The sequence below is a fragment of the Myiozetetes cayanensis genome, unplaced genomic scaffold (assembly GCF_022539395.1).
Source record: "Myiozetetes cayanensis isolate MyiCay16 unplaced genomic scaffold, myiCay2020 scf10, whole genome shotgun sequence".
NCBI lineage: Eukaryota > Metazoa > Chordata > Aves > Passeriformes > Tyrannidae > Myiozetetes > Myiozetetes cayanensis.
This window is the reverse complement of record NW_026086605.1, coordinates 10,445,060-10,467,929: the sequence shown is the minus strand read 5'-3', so window position 1 is coordinate 10,467,929 and position 22,870 is coordinate 10,445,060. Positions and strand designations below refer to the sequence as shown.

Below are 22,870 nucleotides of genomic sequence, written 5' to 3'. Positions count from 1 at the left end.
TCTGCCAAGATGACTTTAGCATTTTGTGCAGCTTTCTTTAGCCAGGGCTGCTCTCAGCACAAGAGCCCTTTCCTGAGCAGCATGAGCCATCTGGAGGAGCCTTCTGCTGCCTTTCAGCCCCAACAACTGTTTAAATCTCTCAAAATTTCACTTCAAAACAAGGGGTTTTTCTGTTGTTGTATTTTGTTTGGGGGAGGTTTCTTTATTCATTTGTCCCCACGTACAACTCCCCGTATCCCCCCACTGCCACCTCAGCAGCGCGCTGGGCACCGAGGACCCCATCTCCCCGCGTCACGGCCCCTCGGGGACCGATGCTCCAGCCCCGCACTGCAGGTACCGCGGGGCGTGGGACAACAATGGAGGGCAGGCGGGGCGGAGGACACTGGCGGCGCCGCCGTCCCTCGGCCGAGTTGGAAGCCGCGGGAGGGCGAGAGGAGGGCGGCAGCTCTCCCAACTCGGCCGAGGGGCGGCTGGAGAAGGGCGGCGGGCGCGTCCCCGCCGGCTGCCAGATAGTGATCCGCGTCGGGCGGGCGGGCGCGGGGGGAGGAGCCCAGGTGTCCCTTCCTGCCACATAGTGCGCCGCCCCTTTCCCCGCCCGCTCCCGCGGTGGTGCTGGCGCTCCCGCCGCCGGCGCGGGGATGGACTGCAGCACAAAGGCGCGGGCCCGCTGAGGTACCGCTCCCGCGGGGCGCGGGCGGGAGGGCGAGCGGGGGGAGCCTCCTTTGCCGCCGAGCGCGGGGCCGTGGCCGCCCCGCGGCCGGGGAAGGGGAAGGGGGCGGTGGCGGCGGTCGGAGGCCCCGAGCGCTCCCCCACGATCCCGCGGCCGCCCCGGGGCTGCGGGGGGAGCGCGGGGCCGCGGCGGGCGGCGGGATGGGGCGGCAGCGCGGCGGCCGGGGGAGACTCGCCCGCGGGGGCTACGCCAGCGCTCCGGCCCGGGGAGATGCTGCAGCGCTGCCGCTCTGCCTCGGCGCCGGGCTGGGCAGGAGGACGGGGCTTTAAATAATGCGCCTCTGCTCCGAAACTCCGCTAATCAAATAAAAACCTGGCGAGCGGTTGCTGTAACGACGCACTGCCCTCGCTCCGCCGCAAGGCTCCGGGCTCCCATATGCGTCTCGGGAAACTTCTTAAAATTCATGTTATTTGGGCTTTTTTGTGCGGTTCGCCGCGCGCGGCTCCACCTTAGGTGTGGGTCGCGGTGCGGAGAGCCCGGGAATGCGCTTTCCCGGTGCAGGCACACGCATTCCGGTCACGGCAGCGCGGACCCACCGGCGTGACCAGCATCAGCCCCGCGGCGCTCGCTGCCGGAGGCTCGCCGTGGCCACACGCCCCCCTGTTCTGCTCGCAGTTTGGAATTATTGCCGCTCTGTGTTTGTATTAGCGAAGAGGAAATTCAGGATTGCTGCCTTGAACTTTAGGCTCCAGAAATGATGATTTACTATGGGCCTGTTGGGAGTTTGTTCCGCGGTTTTTAGTCAGTTTTCATCTCTCATTATAAAGCTTATTTAGGATTTCAGAGAGGAGTTATCCGTCAGTGTTCACCTCAGCCTTCAGGATAGGCAGGGTCTGCACGGCCAAATGATGTGATTTTAGCAGGGGAGCCTTGGACTGGCTCTGTAGGGAGGGTAGAATATGCCTCAAAAACAATAAGCTTGTCATGCAGCTGGGTTGCCTCTGTTTCTGTTTTCTCAGCATCGTTAAGTTACAGGCAGGTTGAGCCTGAATCTGCTGGTTTTCATTCACAGGTCCTGGACTCATGTCTGGAGGGTAGTGATGTGATGCCAAGCAAAAGAAAAATCTGTAGGCTTGTGCCTCATCTGCATGATGCCACTATGTGGAGGAGTTAAGTTTTAAAACAAATAGATAAAATCAGTGGCAATGAATATCTGGGGAAAAAATAGTTGGCCAAGGGTTATAAAAGCATAAATGTATGGAATTGCTGAATTGTGTGGGAGAAGTTGCTGCTTAAATGAGCTTTGGTTCCGGAGGAATGAAGCCTGATAAATGTGACTTCAGCTTTTGAAAGAGCACTTTGGTGTGCCTGGGGCAGCTTCAGGCTGTCTCACCTGCCTTCTGGTCCAGTTACTGGTGACTGAAATAAAGTGCAGGTGTGGCAGATGTATGTCTGTGTGTGATCTGCTGCGAAGGGATGGTGATGGCTTTGAGGGGAGCAGTGCAAGATGGGGCAGTTCTCCACCTGCCTCCTTTGACAGCAGATCTGCTGTGAAAACCTCCCTTTTGCCTCCCTGCCAGGGTTTGCCTTGTATCAGGGAGTTCTCAGGGCTGCACATGCAGCCACTGAAGTGGCCTTGCTGGATGGAAACTTTGTATGAACAGATTGTACAAACCTCCCTGATGGCATCCCGTACTTACAAGGAAAGAAAGTGTCAACTCTGGGAACAGCGTGAGCTCTTTGGCCATTATCGGACAAGTTCCTCAATGCTACTTTGAGTAACGAGTGCATGTGTTTCTCAGTGAAACAAAATGATAATTTTGTGATTAATGGAACGTACCAGTTTTAACCTTAGGTGCTGTCACGTTAACACTTTAGTGATACATTATTTTTCAGAAGATGTTATTTGAGCTTAATTTTCTCTGGGAAAGCCTGAAGCTCTAAGCAGGAACGGGTGGGCTGTTCAGAGGTTGAGTGTTTAATAACAGAGGTTAGTGCATGATGATGATGATGATGATTAAGCATGTCCTTAATTCCTGACCAATAGATGGAGTGCTGCTATGCTTTAGGATATCTGGGGATTTAATGGTCTCTTGGTTAAATCAGTCATTATCCTTGAGTCTTGCCTGAGGATTGAGGTAGCTGACATTTTTATTCAAGGAAATGGTGATTTTTAGGGTGTTGCAGTCAGGCTGTCTGACACCATGATCATCTAACCTAAAGAGGAGGTCCAGGTGGTGCCTCTCACGCCAGAGGCTTTGCACTGTTTGTGGAGTGGTTGGGCTGGAGCGATGTGGGTGAATGGGGCTGTCTTACCGTGACGGTCAGCTGGAGGTACTGCAGCTCTTCTGGCGACCCTGTGCTGGTAATGAAATGAGTGTGGGCTGTTCGACAGGGCTGGCTGAGCTGAGCCAGACTCGGTGAAACTGTGCTGGAACGGTCCCTGTTGCATGTGATGTTAGAGGTGACACTGCATGCGGGGCCGCCTGCTTTTGTTCAGCTCCACTTGTTACGGGCCAAATGACTTGGCATAAGACTCTATTTTTATGTGAAAATCGTGAGAAATAAACGTGTAAGAGATGAAAAATGAAAACTATTTTAAGACAGGCCAACCTTAGTTTTTTTCCTTTTGTAAGGGGAATGTTTTACAGATCAAAAACTTAAATGAAAGAAGGCAAAAGGCTACAAGATTTTCCCTTGTTAAAATCATTGTTGCTAGTTAAAACTGCAGCAAATGTCCTTACCTTGCTGTGGATGGTGTTGGAATGATAATGCTTTTAAAAGACCAATTTAATTTAGGAGAATAACTTTTATGACTTTGAGATGGTGCATAAAATTGCCTTTGCTAGCTTTTTTTAAACTCGATTCAAATGTTGGTTTCTTTAAAAAATGTCCTGTAGCTTTAGCAGCCATAGTAACCTCTGGCTATGATTTTCCTTGTAAATCAATTCTGCATTTTCATAGTGCTGCTGTTTCAAAAACTGAGTCGGTCATTGTTTTGGTATTGACTTAAAATAATGCAATCTATATTTTTTTTATAGCATTGCTTCCCATTACATCACAGGCTTTTCTTCAAGCTGTGTTTTGAAATGCCTGTTGCTGGTTTTCATTCACCATGAGAGATGGTGGTAGATGGTGGTGTGGCTTCTGGCAGGATTCTTGGGAGGTAGTTGTCTTTGGTGTAGCACTTTTTGGCAGATGAGGATGAATAAAACTACTTGACCCTTAGGGAACAAGCAGCAACTTACTCATTGTGTGTTAATATTAGCTCTGTTTGCCCACAGAGTCTACTCGGCTTCTATATTAACTTTTAGTCACTTGGCAAATGGGGAAACGCTGTTGTTTCTTTCTGTATTCAAGATAACACACGTCATTGTACATCATCACAAATGAGATTTTGAGGGATTTCTTTTAAAGATATCCTAGCAAGTACATGGCTGTTTTGTGGATAATTTGCAGTCCAGACTATTAGGACAAACAAATATTAATTGGTTAGGTAAGAAAGTATCTTTAGTTATGGCATGCTTTTAATCTGGGCTGGGGGAAGGGGGAGGCTTCACTTCAAAATTTTAGAGTAAACTGAAAAATGTTGATTGCTAAAAGGTGAGATTTTCTGGAGATTGATTGAACATTTGGATAATGAAAAGAGGCTTGAGAGGTTCAGAACTCAGTGTGAGGGTGACAGCTTCTGGCTGCTTTATTCCCCACTGGATCATTACAGTTTGGTGAATGTAATGTAGGTATCTGGTCATTTACGGCTCTGGAAGCACACTAAATTTAGTTTGTGTCTTATGGTAGTAATGTCAATTCTGCTTGACAAGGATGCAATCAGCTGTTAAAGTGCTAATTAGGGAAATATTATAATAGCCTCATTCATTGTCCCAGTCTCTTACACTGTTCTCATCTTGGCTAGAAATAAACTCTATACTTGCCTTGTATTGTTTAACGTGTTAAAATCCAAATGACATCAAAGCAGGAGGCAGTTTTCACATGAGTCAGCAGGTTGAGGTGAAGATCAGTAAATCACAGGCTGGTGTGAGAACTCCAGCTTGCTTTGTAGCATTTCACATTGTGTTCTCTTCACCCACAGCAGCTAACAGCTGGAAAATCCCTTTTCCCTTGTGCAGTAGCGACCTAACTGAAGTTACTTCTCCAGCTGAAGGACGTGGCAGTTCTGAATACCGTAGAGTTGACAGCAGTTTGCTGCTGTTGCTGTTGTTGCTGCACTGCCCTGAACGAGCACCTTGCACAGTGCTGGTGTTACTGGTAGCTGGCACTTCAACCAAGAGCTGAACTGCTGTCTGCTGTGTTGGCCAAACTTAAAGAATTCTTGGAATTGCTTTGAAAATCTCTGCTTGTTGTCTTCATCTGTATCTGTAATAACTGGTCTCAAGCTTTTTTATTGATGCGTATATTTAAATGTTATATGATAACTTTTTTTCTTGTAGAAAACAAGCATTTATCTGCATATTATCCATAGTTATTACACTAAATACAACATAGTTTGGAGGCCATGTGGATCTGCATCTTCTGTTTGCAGATGTACAGTAAATGCCAGTCCTGGAAGCAGGGTGGTTTACCACCCAAACTGTGCATGTCCTGATGGTAAATAGAGTGCAAAATAGAAAAGCTTACTTAATGGATAAAGGTTGCTTAATTGTTGCAATACAGTCAAAACAAGGAAAGAAAAATATAATTTGAAATATGTATTATTCCCCCCTCTGAATGTAGACTGGCTTTTTTTTTGACAGCTCTAGAAGTCTTTACAGAATGTTGTGGGAGCAATTTGGTGCTGAAGTTGTCTATGTGATTCAAATAAATAATTTCTAGAGCAATGTAGGTTATAAATTGGCTGGGTTCAGAGACACTGCAGATATTAGTGTAAGTCATTTCATAAAATCCAGTATCCCAGCACTTCCTTAGCAACCCCTACGACATTTTATTCTTTATGGATGGATATACAAAAAACCCTCGGTATTTATAAAGAACGTCAGTAAGGCCACAAAGTCAAGTGTTTGAAAGCTGGGTAGTGCTTTCCAAAGAAAATATCCTTAGTTTAAAAATGAAAATTAAACTATAGCATTGGAAAGTACACTTAGGAGCCCTGATGTCAGGAAGACTAGAAGTGTTTTGGCTCAGATGCTTCAGGTCTAGCAGACACTTAGCAGAGGCAACCTTCAGCCTAACATATGAAAAATTAGGTGAAATTGAAAATAGGGTTTTGGGACGGAAACAGCAGACAATGCTAGGCAGTGCATCCAGCTCTGTCTAGAACTGAATACAATGACTCGAAAGTACTGACCTCACAAGTACCTTTGTGTTTTCCTGATTCAGAAACACTGCTGTTTTTAGGAGAGCTCATGAATTGTATAACAATTTCTCCAGTCTCCTGGTCAGTGCTAAAACAAGAGTAAAACACAATTTAAGCCAGCTGTCTTTTAATATACCAATTATTGCTGTACACCAGACAATGCATCGTGTTTCCTGTGTACCCTAAACCACCAAAGGCAAACCTAACAACTTCATTCTTGGAACGTACAAACTGTATTTGGAGATTGCATGATATAAGTAGCCCATGGAGGGTCAGATGAAGTATTCTATTATGGATGTTTTCAGCTGTATTATCTGCAATGTCTGTGGAGGTGCTGACATTTAAGGTGCAGGAGGCATTCCTGTGTTAACTGAATACAACATTAGCTCTTCTGATGTAGCATTACTGCCATAATAAATGAATAACTAGTTTAATAGATATTTCTGTTATCATGGTTAAAGTGTGATAGTGCTCACAACAAGCTCATCATCCTGTTTCAGCTTTTGGTCATGTATGAAGCATTATATTAAATACCCAGTTAAGGGGTAATTGTAGAGTTCACAGTTAATCTTATTATTTCTGGCTTTCAATTGCAGCTGTCTTTAAATACCTAAATATGCCTAAAAATATATGCAAGGGCTCTTCTGGTACTCAAATTTTTTTTTTTTTGACCCGGTGGTCAGAGCAGAAAGCAAAGATGTTCATAGTCTTTAATTCACTTCTGCTCATCTACTGTTCCCCCTTAGGGCAAACTATTTTCAGACAAAGGCTTTGTAAACTTGTCATTCCTAAAGTTATTGAGTTAGTAAAAGAGTTTGTGAGCATGTGTCAGGTTCTTTCCTTTTTTTTTTCGTTTGGTTTGGTTTTTGTTTGGTTTTGGTTTTGGTTTTTGTTTTGGGTTTTGTTTTGGGTTTTGTTTGGGTTTTGTTTTGGTTTGTTTGTTTTGTTTTGTTTTTGTTTTGTTTTTTGTTTCCCCCCAATTCCCATCGATGGATATAATATTGAATACAAATTAGATTTCTTACTGACATGCTGATTGTTATGGGTTGGCTGTGCAGAGCTGTTTGTCTTTTACTCGTAGCTGACTTGGCATTCGAAGGACACGTGCATGTTCGGTGTTAAATGGCTTAAGGACTGGAGTGACACAGTTGGGGAGCTTGGCGGATACCTCTGCGTGTGCATGATCTGGAACAAAAAACTCCATCTTCTGAGACAAAGTGTCCAAAGTAGATCTCTCAGTCAGATTTTCATAAATATTTTCATTGCAGAGATTTAATCCTGAGCAGCTGAAGAAGAAGAAAGAACTTGTGATACATGGTTTAATGGTGGCTTCTACCATGCTTTGCAAAGCCAAGTATGTCTGTAACCAGCAAAGCCCTCTTTAGATGTTTGTCCTGTTCCTTATCAACCTGATCAAAATCATGGGGCTGGTATTGAGCAGAAAAAAAATGAGAAATGTGCAGAAGAGCTTGCACATCCTTTGAAATGCGTGGTGTTTTGAAATAATTAAAAAAGGCCCAACCCAAAAGCAGAAACCAAACCCAGTGATCTGGCAATCAGGGCTTCCCCCCCCTGTTTTTTTAATCTGTTTCAAACTTGTTTTAAATACTTTTGCAGCATGCAAAGAGATTGAATACATCTGTGTAGTGCTAGCATGAGTGAGTCTGTTCTCAAAAACAGGTTAGTTCAAAAAAAAAAAAAAAAGAAAATCTTGAAATGAATCCAGGTAGCTTCCTAGTTAAAACATATCAAATTACATAAAGCATATTAACTCAAGACAACTCACTTAAACTATATAAAACATTTAGGCTGTAAAACATTGGGAGGTGATTTTTTTGGTTGTTTGGGGGTTTTTAGGTTGGTTAGTTGTTGGGTTTTTTTTTGTTTTATAGATGCCTGGATAATTTGCCCTTAGGTGGTAGAGGGGCAGAGTGGGGTGGTTCCCTCTTTGCATCAGATGTTTTCCTGTGGGCCAAGCACTTGGGGTAAAACTAAAATACTACTTCCTCTTTAAATGGTTTTTGTGTGTACATTATGCTCTTTGTGTTTGTTTGCTTAAACTTAAACTTTTAAAGAGCAGTGCCCCTAATTTTACAAGCCCTAAGACAGCTCCTGGTTAAGGGCTAGATTCAGAAACGTAGTTCTTCTCAAGCACCATGCCTTTTGAAGTGGAAATTTTTGCTCTCTGGTCAGCAGAAAATGTTCTTGTTTTCTTACCATTCCTAATGTTTTATTGTGTGTCAGTGTTTCTAATCAAATCAAGTGACAATGTATTGCCAGGTGAGATCTTGTGTCCTTCAAATTATCTTAAATATGAAAGTCTCCAGTCACCTGGATCAAAACACCTCTCTCTAACGATGGACCCAAAGTGGCCAGTGGAGATTGTGAAGCGTGGTGGGATTTCTTCTGTAGAAGAGAAGTGTAGTCCAGCAAGGGTGGTCAGCATTTCATTCCTGTGCTTTGGGAAGTCTTTGCTTAGATGTGAAGATTGCCATACCCGTCCTCAGTTGGCAAGGCAAGCAGGAGCCCAGATTCACCCACAGGTTCCAGTGCCAGCAGCTTTGTCTGCCTGGTCTCTTCCTGTAGCTGGAAGAATAGACTGCCTAGCCCATATGTATCAGCAGAGTGGTGTGTGTATGGGCAACCCTTCTCAAGAACCTTGAGCGCTGTATGGCACTTGTCTCTAAATTTGGGTCTGTGAACTGTTTCACAGGAGCCCATGAGACAGAACAAAGTTACTGTCCCAATACTTGTGCTGGGAGGTTCTGTGTCTCCACTGGAAAAATTATCAGTTTCTTTGTTGAAAAGGGTTGAAATTTTCCCCTCTAGGGGAAAAGCAGTAAAAATTTTTTTAAAAAAAGAAAAAATCCCCAATTGTATTACTTCCTTTCCTATTACCATTGGCTAGTATGTTGCATAAGATTAATGTATGTGCAATGTTGACTAAAAAGAATTGGCTAATGGTGGGAGTAAGAATAACAATGTCATATTTATAGCCTGGGTTAGCCTTTAACAAGGAAAAAATAGCTTGAGGTATACCATGTAACACTAGTGTCTGGCTACTATCAAACATGCTGCAAATATATAGTAACAGGTATTGTGTGCAGTAAATTTATCTTTGTAGTAGAAACCTGATGTTGTTGCTATTCCCAGGGGCTAAGTTGAATTACATTATTGCCGAGGCTGAGCTAACAGAGCCTTGCTTATAGTATACATACAGACAAGGCGGTTCTTCACAGAGAGGTGACCTCTGCTGTATTTTGGTTTCAGATTTCACAGGGACCTATTTCAAAGTTTTTAGCTTCAGTCCACACCCTGCTGGTAGTTAGCTATAAAACTCTCTTTGAAGTAAGTAAAAAAAAAAAAAAAAAAAGGGAAAAAAAAAAGAAAAAAGTGTCCTTTATTACTTTAATAAAGTTAGATAAAGGTCATTTGTTTACCCCTTTTGTGTTATACAGTGCTGCCACTGTTGCTTGTCAATATAAGTGATAGTTTGAGGATGAAACTAAAGCTACAGAATTACTGGTTGCAATGTGCAAATACATGGTGTAAGTAATTATTTTTTATAGCTCTTCTGTTTATTAGTTAACTTGAAGAATGTGTACTAGCATATATTTGTGCTGGGGAAGCTATTATAGTTGACATGGCATAATGTAGTGTACTTTTTCCAAGGTTATTCCACCCTCTCTCTGAACTTTTTCTGTGTTTCTCTCTCTCTCTCCAAAACCAATTTAAAGAACCAAATTAAAGCCCTGTAATCCTATTTAAGAACCCTGTCAAATAAGAAGTCTGCATGTCACCGTTCCAATAAATATAATCACCTCTTTAATACAATCGCTTCTCTCTAGGACTCTTGATTTCCATTCAGTTTAAATGTTTGGGTTGTACATTACAACCAAGTTAGAGGGAATATCCTGCTCTTCCCTCCTGGGTCATGTGGTCCTGCCCCATCCTCTCTTGTGTAAGCCCTGCTGCTTGCTGCACTTGTGCAATTCACCGTGAATTGCAGCAGAAAAGCTCCTCTCCCCTCCCCAGCTCGACTGAATTAACTCTCTTTAATAAGTTGAATTAAAACAAGAGAGGGTTGAGTGAGCACTAGGGTGGGTATGAGGTGTGGAAGGCAGCGATGAGAATCTGGGGGAAAGGGGGGAACAGGGGGATGGGGCACTGACAGTGCCGGGCTTCAGGTTGACTCCAACCCCTTAATCCTTCAGTGGCGACTGCTCTGCAGGCTGGGCACTGCCTGCAGTACTGGGAGGCAACACAAAAATGTACGTGGAAGGTGTTGGTAAGCTGAGCCTTCTGCAGGGGGACTCTGGTAGGAAAGCAGGAATGAGAAAGCCACTTCTCTAGGCTTTGAGACACAATGTGACAGCCCCTAGGTTAGGAGGTTCCCCTTACCCTTCTAGAGCTGTCAAAATCTGAAAGGGAACAGTCGTGTTTAAAAGGAGATTCTGGGATAAATGCCACGTTTGGGAGAAACTTCATAGACTTCAAAATTATTTTAATGAAAATAATCTCAACATGCTAGGCTGAGCGGCTCTTTGACTCCCATGCCACATACCCATATCCCAGCTCCCATATTGCAGCTCTGTGAGGCTGCCAGTACGTGACAGTCCTGTGGAGTGTGGTGGTGCTGAGGGTTGCTTTCTGTGTCTGCCTTCCCTTGCCTTCAGAGCCTGCAGTAAACACGCACAGCACAAGATGCACATCTGCATTTTCTATTGTAAAATTACATGGTTATCAATGTTGAGCAGTGTGTACCATTGCTGCTCTTGCTTTTTTGGTTCTATTTCACAGTTATGTGTCAGAAATGGAGGCTAAATACTGACACGGAGAACTTAATTACTTACTTAATTGGGTAGATCACAGTGTCTGTCTGTATAGAAGAGGGTAAGATAGGGTTGTGCTTGGTTCTAGCAATGAACTTGTGTGTTCACAAGACAACTTTATATATTTATTATATATATTTAAATATTTATGGCATATATTTATGTTAACAAGACAACTTTATATATAAAGATTAAGAATTACATTGAGGAAAACGTATACAGGTAAGTTGCTTAGTGTAATTCAGCCTTCCTCCTAAAATGTGTAACTCTAACTTATGTGCCTTTGACCATGGCATTGCCTCTCTTCTCATTCCATCCAGGCTTTTATAGGTTAAATGATGTGTAAGAAAACCCAGTGTTACGAGCAACAAATTTGGCAGAAGAATTGCTTTAGAAGTGTAATGCTGACTTTTTAACAGCAAAAAGCTGTTTGCTGTTTAAGTTGACTGAAATCGTTCCAGTGAGTCTCTGTGCAGGTGGTGCATGATACAAGTTCACAGTGTGAATAGCAGTCCTGCAGATAGCACTTCTTGGTCTTCAGTGCTGGGTCCTCCTAAGTTTTTCCTGGACCTCTCTTTCTCCTCTTTTCTCTTTTCCTAGCTGCAATGAAGGATCGTTTTCAAAAGTTTGTATTTTGCATGTGTGATATGATATGCAGGCTTCAGTGTAAATACTTAAGGAGTCTTATCAAAATAATACTGGCTCAGTCAGAGTAAAGATGCTTTAGTTAAATAGACTGTGGCTGGCTGTGTTTAAAAATAACAGCTCTGGCTGTGTCAGCGTGTTGGGCGACCTGATATTGACTGCAACAGAAAGAGCTTCTGAAAATCACTTTACCTGTTGCACGTATTGCCCCTGGTGTGAACTTGATTTCTGTTAGTAGCAGTTCAGTGTAAAATAAGCCAAAACAGAGCCCTGAGTTTTAAATGTGAGTAGCCAAATGGCTTCAGAGAGAGCTTGTTATAGTGGGCATCTTTTAAATGCACAAACAGGAGTAGCAGCATTTTTGGTCTTGTTCACATTGTCAAAACAGTGGTGTCTGGGTTTGGGTGCAAACACTGCCCTCGTCTAAGCTCAGTGGTTTTGGGTTCTCAGCTGTTTGATGTCTGTAGGAGAAAGGTGGTGTGTGTTCCTTCCAGCCCAAGGTCTGTCAGTCTGTGACTGCCGTGCTTGCACACATGTAGGCTGTTGCTTTCTTGTAATAGTAAAGCATGAGGAGGAGCTTGCTAGTAATTCCCATGTAATTGTCTCATCTCACCCCAGCCCTGGTTTGCCTCTGACTTCTGTTACCTTTCTGAAGAGTTATTTAAAGCACTGACATTCTTAAAAAGTCTGGTTAATGAAATACCGGCCATACTCAAAAGAAAGGTACAATTTTTTTGAAAATACTTTGTGTATCTGATGTTTATTCCGTTTTTTATGGTTCTTATTCTGTGTGGGTTTTCTGTCCTTTTTTTGCTTCTTGGGAAGGAAGACAGTATTACATTCTTGTACCAAGAGGAAGGGTATTAGGCCTACTCATAAAAAGAAAATTTATTATCAAATGTAGTTTTTCATTTTGTCCATTGGAAATTATTTTTTTTCCTGAACTCTAACCATACCCAGATTACTGGCTTCATTCATACAGTTGTATCAAGTTTGGATGCTGTCTTTGTTAAATTACGGCTCCTGAGGGTTTTCTGTTACAGAGGTTTCTTTAGTCAGGGGAAATGAGGGTATAATAAAGAAGATCCGAGGACCGGACACAATGATTCTATATAACTGAAACAAACAATCCCAGATTTGGCTGATGTTGGATTTTCCATGAAACTTTTATTGGCATTAATTCGTTTTACTTTAAGCAGAGTTTAAAACTGAGGCAGTTTGAGTGCCTGAAGGAACTGAACGACCAATAGCAGGCAATTTGGGCAGTACTTTTAATCACTGCATCCTATCCTTATGCATTTATTCTGAATTCTGGCTTACTCAGGAAGTTGCTTTGATTCAAATGCCATTAGAGCAGTAAATTCAACAGGAGACATCCAGATTCACCAAAAGGACTATCACTAAAGCCAGTGTAACAGACCTGGCTGTGCCTGAGGTTTCTGAAACATTGATTCCAAGCGCTGAGTTCATGCTTAGTGAGAAGCAGTACTATTTTCTGTCAGAGTGAGTACCTGACCTTCATTTCTGTTGCATGTGATTTGCTGCAACTCTCTTAATGTTAATTGTATATTTTGCCTTTTACTACAGTTATAAAATATTATTAACTGTAATATGCTAACATAGGGATAGAATAATCAAAATGCTCCTCAGTATGCAAGCAAATTTGGTTGAGAGATTCTATAAATAAATGACTGTGCCTCTCAGCCAGAAATACAGTGTGAAGCAAGAACGCAGGGTATGCCAGTAGCTTTCTCTCTCTCTCATGTTGAGTGCCAGAAGGGGAATGATGCTGAATCTGTGTTTCACTGCCTCTGCTATGCCAGAGCACTGGTCTTTCAGGGTAGAGAGTGTGCAGTACTGCAGTTTTCTGCAGGTGCTTCTAAAGGAGAGAGGAGGAAAACACATAATATTAGTTATGACATTTACAGACTGATAGATACCACAGTAAAGCTGCTGAAGTCAAAACTGTAGACATTGTTTTTAATGGCTTTTACTTATTTAAAAGCCTTTATATATTCTATATATTTATATATTATATAAAAACCTTTTAATTATTTTTGAACGTTTTGGAGTATTCCTCTCCCCTCTTATTCCCAATAACTTCTCCGCCTTTGGGCATCGGTGAAATTGGGTGTAATGGTTGAGTCATACCCAGTGCACAAAACTGTTTCCTCTCCCCATCTATTTCAGCATGTGCTCTTCAATATAACTTATCCATTTCTGTATTCATAGAAATCTAGGAGAAGCTTTCCTAATGCTCTTTCTCTTATTGAGAGAAATGGCATAACTTTACCTTCTGTTCTTACATCTTTCCTACCCTTAGTGGCTTAGAAGGCACTCTCTGGTAAAAATGAAAGTCCTTACAGTGACTAATCATGTAGCACTTTGGAAGATGAAAACTGGATTCTTTGTGGAGCAAAAAGCTGTATGTGATTTGAGGTGAACATTTGCAGTGCATCAGCACTGTGCATTATGGTCAAATTTAATGGACACAGCATTTTTAGACTTTTTTCTTTTAATACCATAATATGCCTGTCATACAGCAGGATTCTGCTTGATGAAAAAAAGGAAAGAAGACGGAAGGGGTAAAACTACATATTGCCCCAAGGATAAAGTTTTGGAAATATTGTGTAAATTACAGCAATGGGCATTACATAAGAAAGAAAAAAGGTTTGCCCTGAAGTGCCTAAGTTATTAAAGCATTTGTAAAAGCAGGATTTGTCTGTCCAGAAATTTATTGCAATGTCAACTTTTGACCAGAGGCAAGATGAGTATGGGTGCTTTGTAAAATCCTAGTCATCTACAGGAGCCTGTGGATTTTGAGGGTTACAAGGTTGTGTAACTCGGTGTGAAAAACATAAAAGGTTGCAGCTGATATTTTCAAATTATTTATTTACCTTGCAGTTTTATGAAATTAAGTTTCCTGAGAGGTGTGAGTGAGAGTATTTAGTGTAAGAGGATCTGATCTTCTAGTTGTTTGTGGTAGCCTGAACTAGCACAAATAACAAAAAGTGTGCAGTTGTGCAGCTTTCTAATTAGCATACTCTCTTTAGTGTATTTGATAGATCAGCGTCGAGGGGTGGTGGTTATAAAGGCAGCAAATAGAACTGTCTTGGTAGTGAGATGCAGTGATTTCCTTGTAGCATCTTATGGGGAGGAGTTTGCACGGGTCTCGGATCCGCAGCTACTGAAACTTTCTCTTGAACCACATGGCCTCTTTCTTTGGCTCAGCCCGTGAGGGAGCAGAAAGGCTGGAGGTATTCACACCAGTCAGCACAGCCGGCTGAGGCTTTCCCCTTAATCACATTCCTGCTTTGAATTGCTTTTTGGAGAACTCTCTAAGGATGCCGGAAGCCTTAAAACAAGGCAAACCCAGCTCGGGCTTGGCTGGCTAATTAAGGTGCCCCAGCAGAGTAGTGAATAGTACACTTAGGTTATTATGCCTGCATACAAATTCTTTGTACAGTGGGGCCTGGATCTGTGGGTCCTCTCAGTGCTGTGCAGATAACACCCAGATAACGATTCTCTGCTTAGCTCTCAGCTCATTATTCAGATCACTATTATATTCAGGTATTTTTGTCTGCATATTGGCTTAATTTCTGAAAGGACTTGGACTGTGAGGGGTTTTGTGTTTGTTTGTTTTTACTTTTAAACATAAACTGTGTCAATGCTGCAGTATGGTATCCTTCTCCTTTTAAGATATTTTATCCTGCAGAATGCAACAGCTACTGTCGTTCATCCCTTTTTTGGGACAGTGAAACCCTTCCTGTGAAATAGCTGGCAACTTCTAGATGAATGGAAGCTTTGCCACTGATTTATTAATGTGTCCAGAAACCACCTGTATGTTTTGCCTTCTCAATTTATTTGTCTTCCTTCTTAAGAAAAATGAACAAATGCACATATCCTCATTTGTTTCTCCCAGCCATAGGCAGGCCTTTCAAATTGGGGCTTCTTTTATGTTTAAGGAAAATGCTTTGCTAGCAAGGCTTCTGTTATAAATAGTAGGTGAGTGCACCTACACAGCAGGGCTCTTCTCTTTAAGTGAGACTGTAGCAGTTGAAGTTTGGAAGTAATTTTTAGGTACCACATAGATAGATGGCACGTGGGCAGAGCTGCTCACCCGCATCACCCCCACAAACCAACGTAGCTGGAAACACTTGGGTGAGAACACAGCTGAGCCTCAGAGCTCAGACCCTCGAGCAGCCCCTCTCACCAAAATAATGTTTTCCTCGTGGAGCAGAAACAAGTGCCTTGCTCACCTCTGGGCTCAGAGTGCTTGTTGATCCATCCTTGCCAAAGTTTCCTCTCTGAACAAGCCATTAGGTCTAACCGTGCTTTAAATCAATCTGATTCCTCCACTAGAGATTGTACAACCATATATATATATTTTTAATCCTGTTGGAAATGATGTTCAAAACAGATGTTTAAAGCTCTTGTTAAAGGTTACTTGGGACACTTTAAATAGTTGTGTAAAATTCCAGTTGTCTCATCTTCCTGCTTCCAGAAGCAAGTAGCTATGTACCTGTTGATTAGAAATTGGCTGGTTGTGAGAGGATTTTAAAATTGCAGCTGCATTCACATCATCTGACACAGAATTTCTTAGGTGAAAGTGGGACTTTTCCCTGCTTTGGTTTATGTTCTCTGACTTTTTTATCATTTCATGTGACCTTTATAATACCTTGCTTGGAAAAGATAATCTAGATTAATCAAATATCTGAGCTTTACCAATAAATGTAGGACCTCATAAGTGGCAGTATCCTCTGAAAGAGTTACTTGTCTTTGTTTCTAAAGGTCCAGTCGAAAGATAATTTGGGAAAAAGGGTTGTTTACTTTTCAACTGTTGATTTTAAGTGGTGTTCCTGGTAGTTAGCTAACCTAGCTTCAAGTGCTTTAATTCCTTCAATAAATACATTGCCAAGGCAATCGTCTCAGTAACCATTGACTATTTGGGGGTTTACGAGTTTAATTCTATATGAACATGAATGTGGAGTGAGAATAATGAGTATATATATTGAGAATTTTTCTTAAGCATTGGATTCTCTATTCATATGAAAATGAACTTGTCTTATCTAGTTCAGGAGAGTGATTGTTAAGAGGACTGTTTTTAAATACTTGAATACCTGGATATCAAATAGGGTGAAAATCTTTTGGGTTTAGATGTGGAGTGATGCAGTCAGTCTTTTTGGGCTGTTTCTATCCTGTTTTGAAATGAGTTTGAGTTTAATTCCAGTTTTCTTGAGGTAAGTTGATAGGATTTTATAAATCAGCCAGCGTGAAAGCACCAAGTTCTCGTTCAGACTTTATTGATTTTCAGTATGAAACTTGTGTGTTATTTCCATTCTTTGTGTTGATTGCTCATGATTATATCAAAATTCAACTACCTTTTATCCTAAGCAATCCTAGAGTACACCAATTAAATCTTGATCATATGTTTGAATTATTTACCAAGAGCTCTATGAATTTGGTCAGAGATTTTAAGGATGATATTAGTGATCCAAACCTTTGGTAAGTATCAGTTGATTTTTTTTTTTTAATTAAAGCACTGAAAATAATTGCTTAAAGCATCTGAAGTTTCCCCAGTCCTGCAAGCAGAATTATAGTAACTATTTTTGTACTTTGAAAATCAAATTATAAGTCAGGTGCAGACATAGCTAAGTATTGTTTGCTGCAAAGAAGCTCAGTCTAGACTTAGTTCTATCCTGCATCGTTTCCTTCTCATAGCTGCTATAGCAATAATCTGCTGCAAAGCAGGGTTTCCTCAGTAACATGCTGAGCTTTCCTTTGGTAAGAATATGCTTGAATTATTTTTTGTGGTGGATGTGTGAAAGAGGAGGGTGTGTGTGAAAGGGGAGGGTGTGTAACTTTTTTAGTTCTTGGAAACGTTTTTTTGGTGAGTTAAGAGACTTGGAGAAAACGTAGAAAATTAGTGAAATTCTTATACATAGAGAGAATTTTACCCTAAACATTGGGTTCAGGATATAGGCCACATCTGTAATCATGTTTTTAGAAATGAGTCCATATTAAATCGATTCTCTGCCAACAACATCTGGTTGCACTTTATGTACATGTTTTCTTTCACAGAGAAAGCAAACCATATGACATAAGCCCAGTCAGATAAAATGATTGTTTATAATACTTTGTTTATTTATATAGCACCACAGTGAAATATGTCGTCATCTGAAAGACCTTACAGCAGATTACAAAGGTGAGCAGATGACATCTGCATTTCCAGATGGCTGCTCAGGGGCACTGTGTTGTGTGGTTTATAAGCCCTGCTTAAGGGGATATAAAATTAGTAGCTGAATTTGCTAATTGAATGGGAGCTAATAATTCTAGGTGCCTTCGTGGATAGTGTCCCACATCCTGTAGGGGCCCTGTGATGCTGGTAGCGCTTCTGAAGCTTTGCATGGGGTCAGAAAGAGGAATACTGTGCAGTGATAAACCTTCACAGACACAGTGTCTTTTAGGACTGGTACTGCTCACTGCTATGAGTAGAATTAGGGAGCAGTGATTTACTTTTAAAAAATAGTGTAGCAGTTGCTCACATAAAGTGTTCAGAGTGATTTCAGCTAATTGATCTTAACTATGGTCTTGAAAGTGGCTCCTTTCCTTACAAAACAAGCTCTCTGTGGGGCTTGTGAAGTGGCCCAGCCTGAATTCACCTTTTGGATTCCCCTGGGGAATGAGCCAAAAGAGAAGAATTGGAAATACCTTGCAAACAGCAGAGGCGTAACATCCTGTAATAAAAGAGTATTGAGCTGTGATACCCTCAGAGCAGGGGGAGCTAAGCAGTGGGGTTTTGACTGCTGTGATCCTGAACAACAGATCTCTTTAGCACATGCCTACCGAGGTGTTAAAGGGTGTCAGCCGTGTCTTTACAGCGTGAAAGTTGAGCCACTTGGAGCTGTAGAAAAAGCAGTAGGTGGAGCTGTGTTTGACCGAGGGTGTACAGCACTGTACTCCTGATTGGAGATATTTGGAAGGAGCGATTTCCTTGTAGGCCAGCAGTTATTTCAGAAAGAGCTTCATGTATCAAAAACTTGATTGAACACTTTTATGCCCTGCCAGACCTTGTGTGCCAGTGAGGAGCATACTGGGGAGGGAGGCAAGTGTCATCCATCTGCTGCAGGGTTTATTTCTTCCGTGAACAGGCTCTGATCAAACCTGAACGAGGAAAGGTCATTTTGACGATTTGTACCCAGATGAAGTATCCTTGGGTGGTTGATGATCTCAGCTGAGATCCAGGTTGCCTTTAGTTTTGAATTTTTTAATTGATTATTTATACTTTAAAGTTGCTTAGAATATGCAGTATTCAACAAGTAGTAATTTGTTTCATTTCTTTCCATTTCAACTGATTAGCTTATCTGTTCACAGCATAACTTCTTTTTTTGAGTCAGTCAAAAAAAATGGCAGGGGTTTAGAATAGACTTTTATTGTGTTCCCAGAACAAACCAGAAATTTAAATATTGTGGCTATTAGACCTTTTAAAATTAGGCATCTTAATTAACAGAGCTAAACATGACTTAATTACTTAATGTAATTAACAGAATATCTATTACCTTTTTAGTTGCTAGGCTAAAGGGTTTTTACTCAAGTACAAGCTTTCGCTGTGCATGATGACCCTTTAAAGGCTTTTGGGACTCCATCCAGCTGGCAGCTTGGCATTGCTGAGCAGATGTGCCTGGTCTCTGGAGAGCTGATCTGTACTGCTTAGCTTTATTAATTCCTGACATTCAGATTGATCTCTGGGTCCAAACAAAAGTAAAGAGTCTCAGGTGGAAGTGGTATAGTGTGTAAGTTCCTGTTGGTCTTTTCCTGCTCTGTTCAGGATATAGTTTGGTATTTTTAGTCTTAGCAGCTCTTATTTGTTGTTTGTACATATGCATTTGCATGTTTTACTGTTCCTTGGCTTCATGTTCTGTTCTTGGTGATTCATAGAGCATCAGAATGCTCAGAAATCATGTTCTCAGCGCTTTGGAAGACCTCTCCAGATAATTCTGAACACTGTTCACAGGAAGCAAGTGGGTGTGCTGCAGGAGTATTTGAGTTTCCCGAAAGTGCTCATGATTACTGAGGAACTGCTTTGCAGCTCTCTTCTGAGAAGCATTTTTCATTTCTTCCAAATATTATTTAATAATTAAAATATTGAGGTTGGGAGGAAGTACATTTTCCTGTAATAAGGACAGGTAGTGTTGAAAAAGCAAGTGAAAAAATTGTGCTGATGGACTGCAGTTTGATTTTTCCTGGGATATAATTTACGTCCACAAAAGGCAAACCGTAGTATATTGGGATTAGATTGGCAATAAACTCAAATCACAAGTGACAGATTTTTCTTAGTGTCGAGAGAGTTACAATCAGATGTTCTGTGTATGGGGAGTCTTTGTGGGCCACCTATTAATGTATTATTATCAAAGTACTAAACCGAAGTTGGTATTTTTAACGTTTTTCAAATTTAAGAGGAAACACGAGTTTATGAATAAAGAACAGTATGACCAGAGGTTGGCATGTTGGAGACACTGATCACAGGCAGTTGCAGACAGTACTCTGAAGGTTACGAGTTGATCGTGCCAGTGGGCTGTGGATTTCCCCCTTCAACCACAAGCTGTCACAAATAAACATGGTAATTACTGCAACAAAGGCACTGCACTAGTGCACATTGCTGACCTCATCCCAAGAAACACACAGCACTAGCCAATTTCTGATACAGTTTGGGAAAACATTATTTAAATACTTACTGAAAACAGATGTTTGGGAGTTCTCTTTGGATATATTAAAGTCTTCTAAAAAAAAAAAATCCTGAAGTGTAATTATAATAGCTGATTGTTTATACCTTTACAATCCTTGGTGTCTGGGGCTGTGCTTTGATAATTTCTCCAAGGGAAGCACTTGCTGATGAGAAAGTGGAGTCAGATTGAGACCACCCAATAGTCACTGAATAGAAGTCATGGCAATATGTGTGTTTTCATTTAGCATAAACATTTTTGACTTAATGACTTCCTCTGTTTCTAAGGATGAGAATAAGCTTGCTTAAAAGAAGAGGAGGGGGAATATTAAAACAGGAAACTTGCATGACGGCACTTTGCTAGTAAACCTATGGGCTGATGCAAACTTAGGAGAAGGCTCATAAGATGTTATGATATTGCAACTTGCAATTCCTATGGTGTTTGTCAAGTAGTTATGGTTGTTTTCATAGAAATATACAAACTTATGCGTTTTGCTGAACAGAAATGGAACAAGTAGCAAGAGGTGGTGAATGGAATAGCAAATGAGGAGTGAGCTGCTGGCCAGGAAGACAGTGAGGGGAGAATACAGATGGTGTCTTAAGTAGTGTCTTGACTTAATAAAATGTTAAACTGGATAGGATTTCTATTTAACTAGGTAACAAGTCTCTGGTTACATTTCCAAACTTCATCTGAATGGGCAAATATTACTTACAAAGAGTAAAAAGAAAAGCTTAGCTGAAACCTCAAGATTAGACTTGAATCATTCCACAAATTCAGGTTGAAGATGTCTATCCCAGTTTTGTTCCCTTTCCTAATGGGATTTGATGTACCAGTTCTCAATGTGACAGTGTTGTAGAAGCAGGACATGAAAATGGCCATTTTTTTCTCGAGTTTAGCAGTTTTAGGAGTGGAAGCAAGTTGCAGAGATGTGTAAGGGCTTGGGTAAATTGAGTGAGGTGCATGTACTCAGGGAATCTTACACTTCTGTAGTTCTGTTTCATTTTAGACCTGAACTTGGATTAATTTTGCTGGCCTTCCAACGTATATCTCATGCAGTCTTTATGTAGCATTCTGTTTGATCAGCACATCTTCTCTTCCCTTCTATTAAATAATTTTTGTTGAAGGGATCAAGGTGTGTACAATAAATGCCTTTAGCCTAAACTGAGGATCTTATTAGAAATACGGCTACTGAGAGGTGAGGAGGGGGATGGCGTGGTTTGACTGAAACCAAATGAGTTCTCATCCTTCCTTTCTTGAGGGAGGAACATATAAAAATGCTTAGCATCCTCTTTACATAGCAGTAATTTATATTTGTACTCTTTTTAACTATACACTTGAGTATCATTTCAACTTAAGGTTGTGAAGGAGGAAAATCTATTCCCTCCCAAAAGGGCTTTGCTAGAAGTGTGTTGGAGGAGCTTGTGGAAGTGAGTCACTTTGACTAAGTTGCAAATAATGTTTTGTCTCAACTGAGGGGAAAAAGAAAAAAAGTCCCCTGGATTTCTGAAGGGGAAAGAAAGGTTAACTGGTCCTGTTCTTATATCCTGGTAACTTCTATTTTCGAGAAAGCTTGAACTGTGTATTGTGGAATGAAGTCTCTTTCAGAGTAAAGACATGAGAATTTCCTTTTGCTTGTGGTGGCAAAACAAGTTAGACTAATTGAGCAATCTTCTGAAGCTTTGCACAGTCCAGGTATTCTCAAAGGAGAGATTTTTTTTTCTGAATTTAAATAAGTTTGGGTATTGTTCTTGTCTACATCTTTAGTCAACTGACTGTAACAGTTATGCATAGTTTTAATGGTCCTGTTTTTTTTCTTTTCTCCTTTGGAAAACTGAAATCTATGTGGCAAATGACAAGCAAGGATTGCATCAGTAAACTTTGTTATAGTATCTACTGCAGCAGTATCTGACAGGATCCGTCTTTTGTCTCTGTGAGGTGGTCCAACCAGGCACAACTGTGCAGCAATAGTGTTTTCATTGGACTGACCCCTAAATCTGTTCCAGTTATCTGTCACTTAAGAAGTTGTACATTTATTTTCCTGCATTGTTGTTTTCATAGAATTTCTTCATACCTTAAGACTAGTGTAATCTCAATATGAAATTTAGTATCTTGTGTTTTACCTGTAAGTAGAAAAACGTGTTGGGAAGCAAAGCCTGTTTCACCATGCAGCAGATAGACATTCTTGTTTCACTTAGACCTGAAATAGCCACTGTCATCATGTCGCCACTGAAATTCTTTACTTGTTCTTTTCCAACTGAGAGCCTAAATTTCTTGAGTTGTGGAACTGTCTCCTTAAGAGCCTACTCTCCCATTAATAATGTTGTCTTGAAATGAATTTCAGCACATGCTGAATTGGTCATGTAGTGGTATAAGGAATTTCCCTAGTACCAGGCTTGAAGAGAACACCAGCGGTTCCTGCTGCCTCCCTGGCACGTGTAACCTGGGCATTCTCATCTGTTCAGTTTTAGCCCTTCCTTTCATATGCCTCTGGATTTCTGCTTGGTTTTCTTGCTATGTAAGAAAGACATAGACTGAAATGAAGAAAATCCTACCTACTAAACGTGCCTGGAGTGCATGTTAGGACTCATTTCCACAACAGGTGTAAGGAGCTTAGTTGCTTGCTATGGGTATGCCTTGCTTCCTCTCTCTGAAGCAGTGAGTGCCCCTCAGCACAGGAACTTTTGAGTAC

The 22,870-nt window shown here is 41.3% G+C and overlaps 1 protein-coding gene across 3 annotated transcripts in view; it reads left to right on the top strand.

The window, feature by feature from the left end:
* The first annotated feature begins 553 nt into the window (after positions 1 to 553).
* Positions 554 to 22,870, top strand: part of ADD3 (adducin 3) — a 98,182-nt gene continuing 75,865 nt past the window's right edge. Inside the window, exon 1 of one of the 3 annotated variants that reach the window (XM_050305476.1) lies at positions 554 to 672. The gene's annotated coding sequence lies outside the window, so the exon portion shown is untranslated. The remainder of the gene's footprint in view (positions 673 to 22,870) is intronic. The other 2 variants (XM_050305479.1, XM_050305478.1) reach the window with 2 other exon arrangements.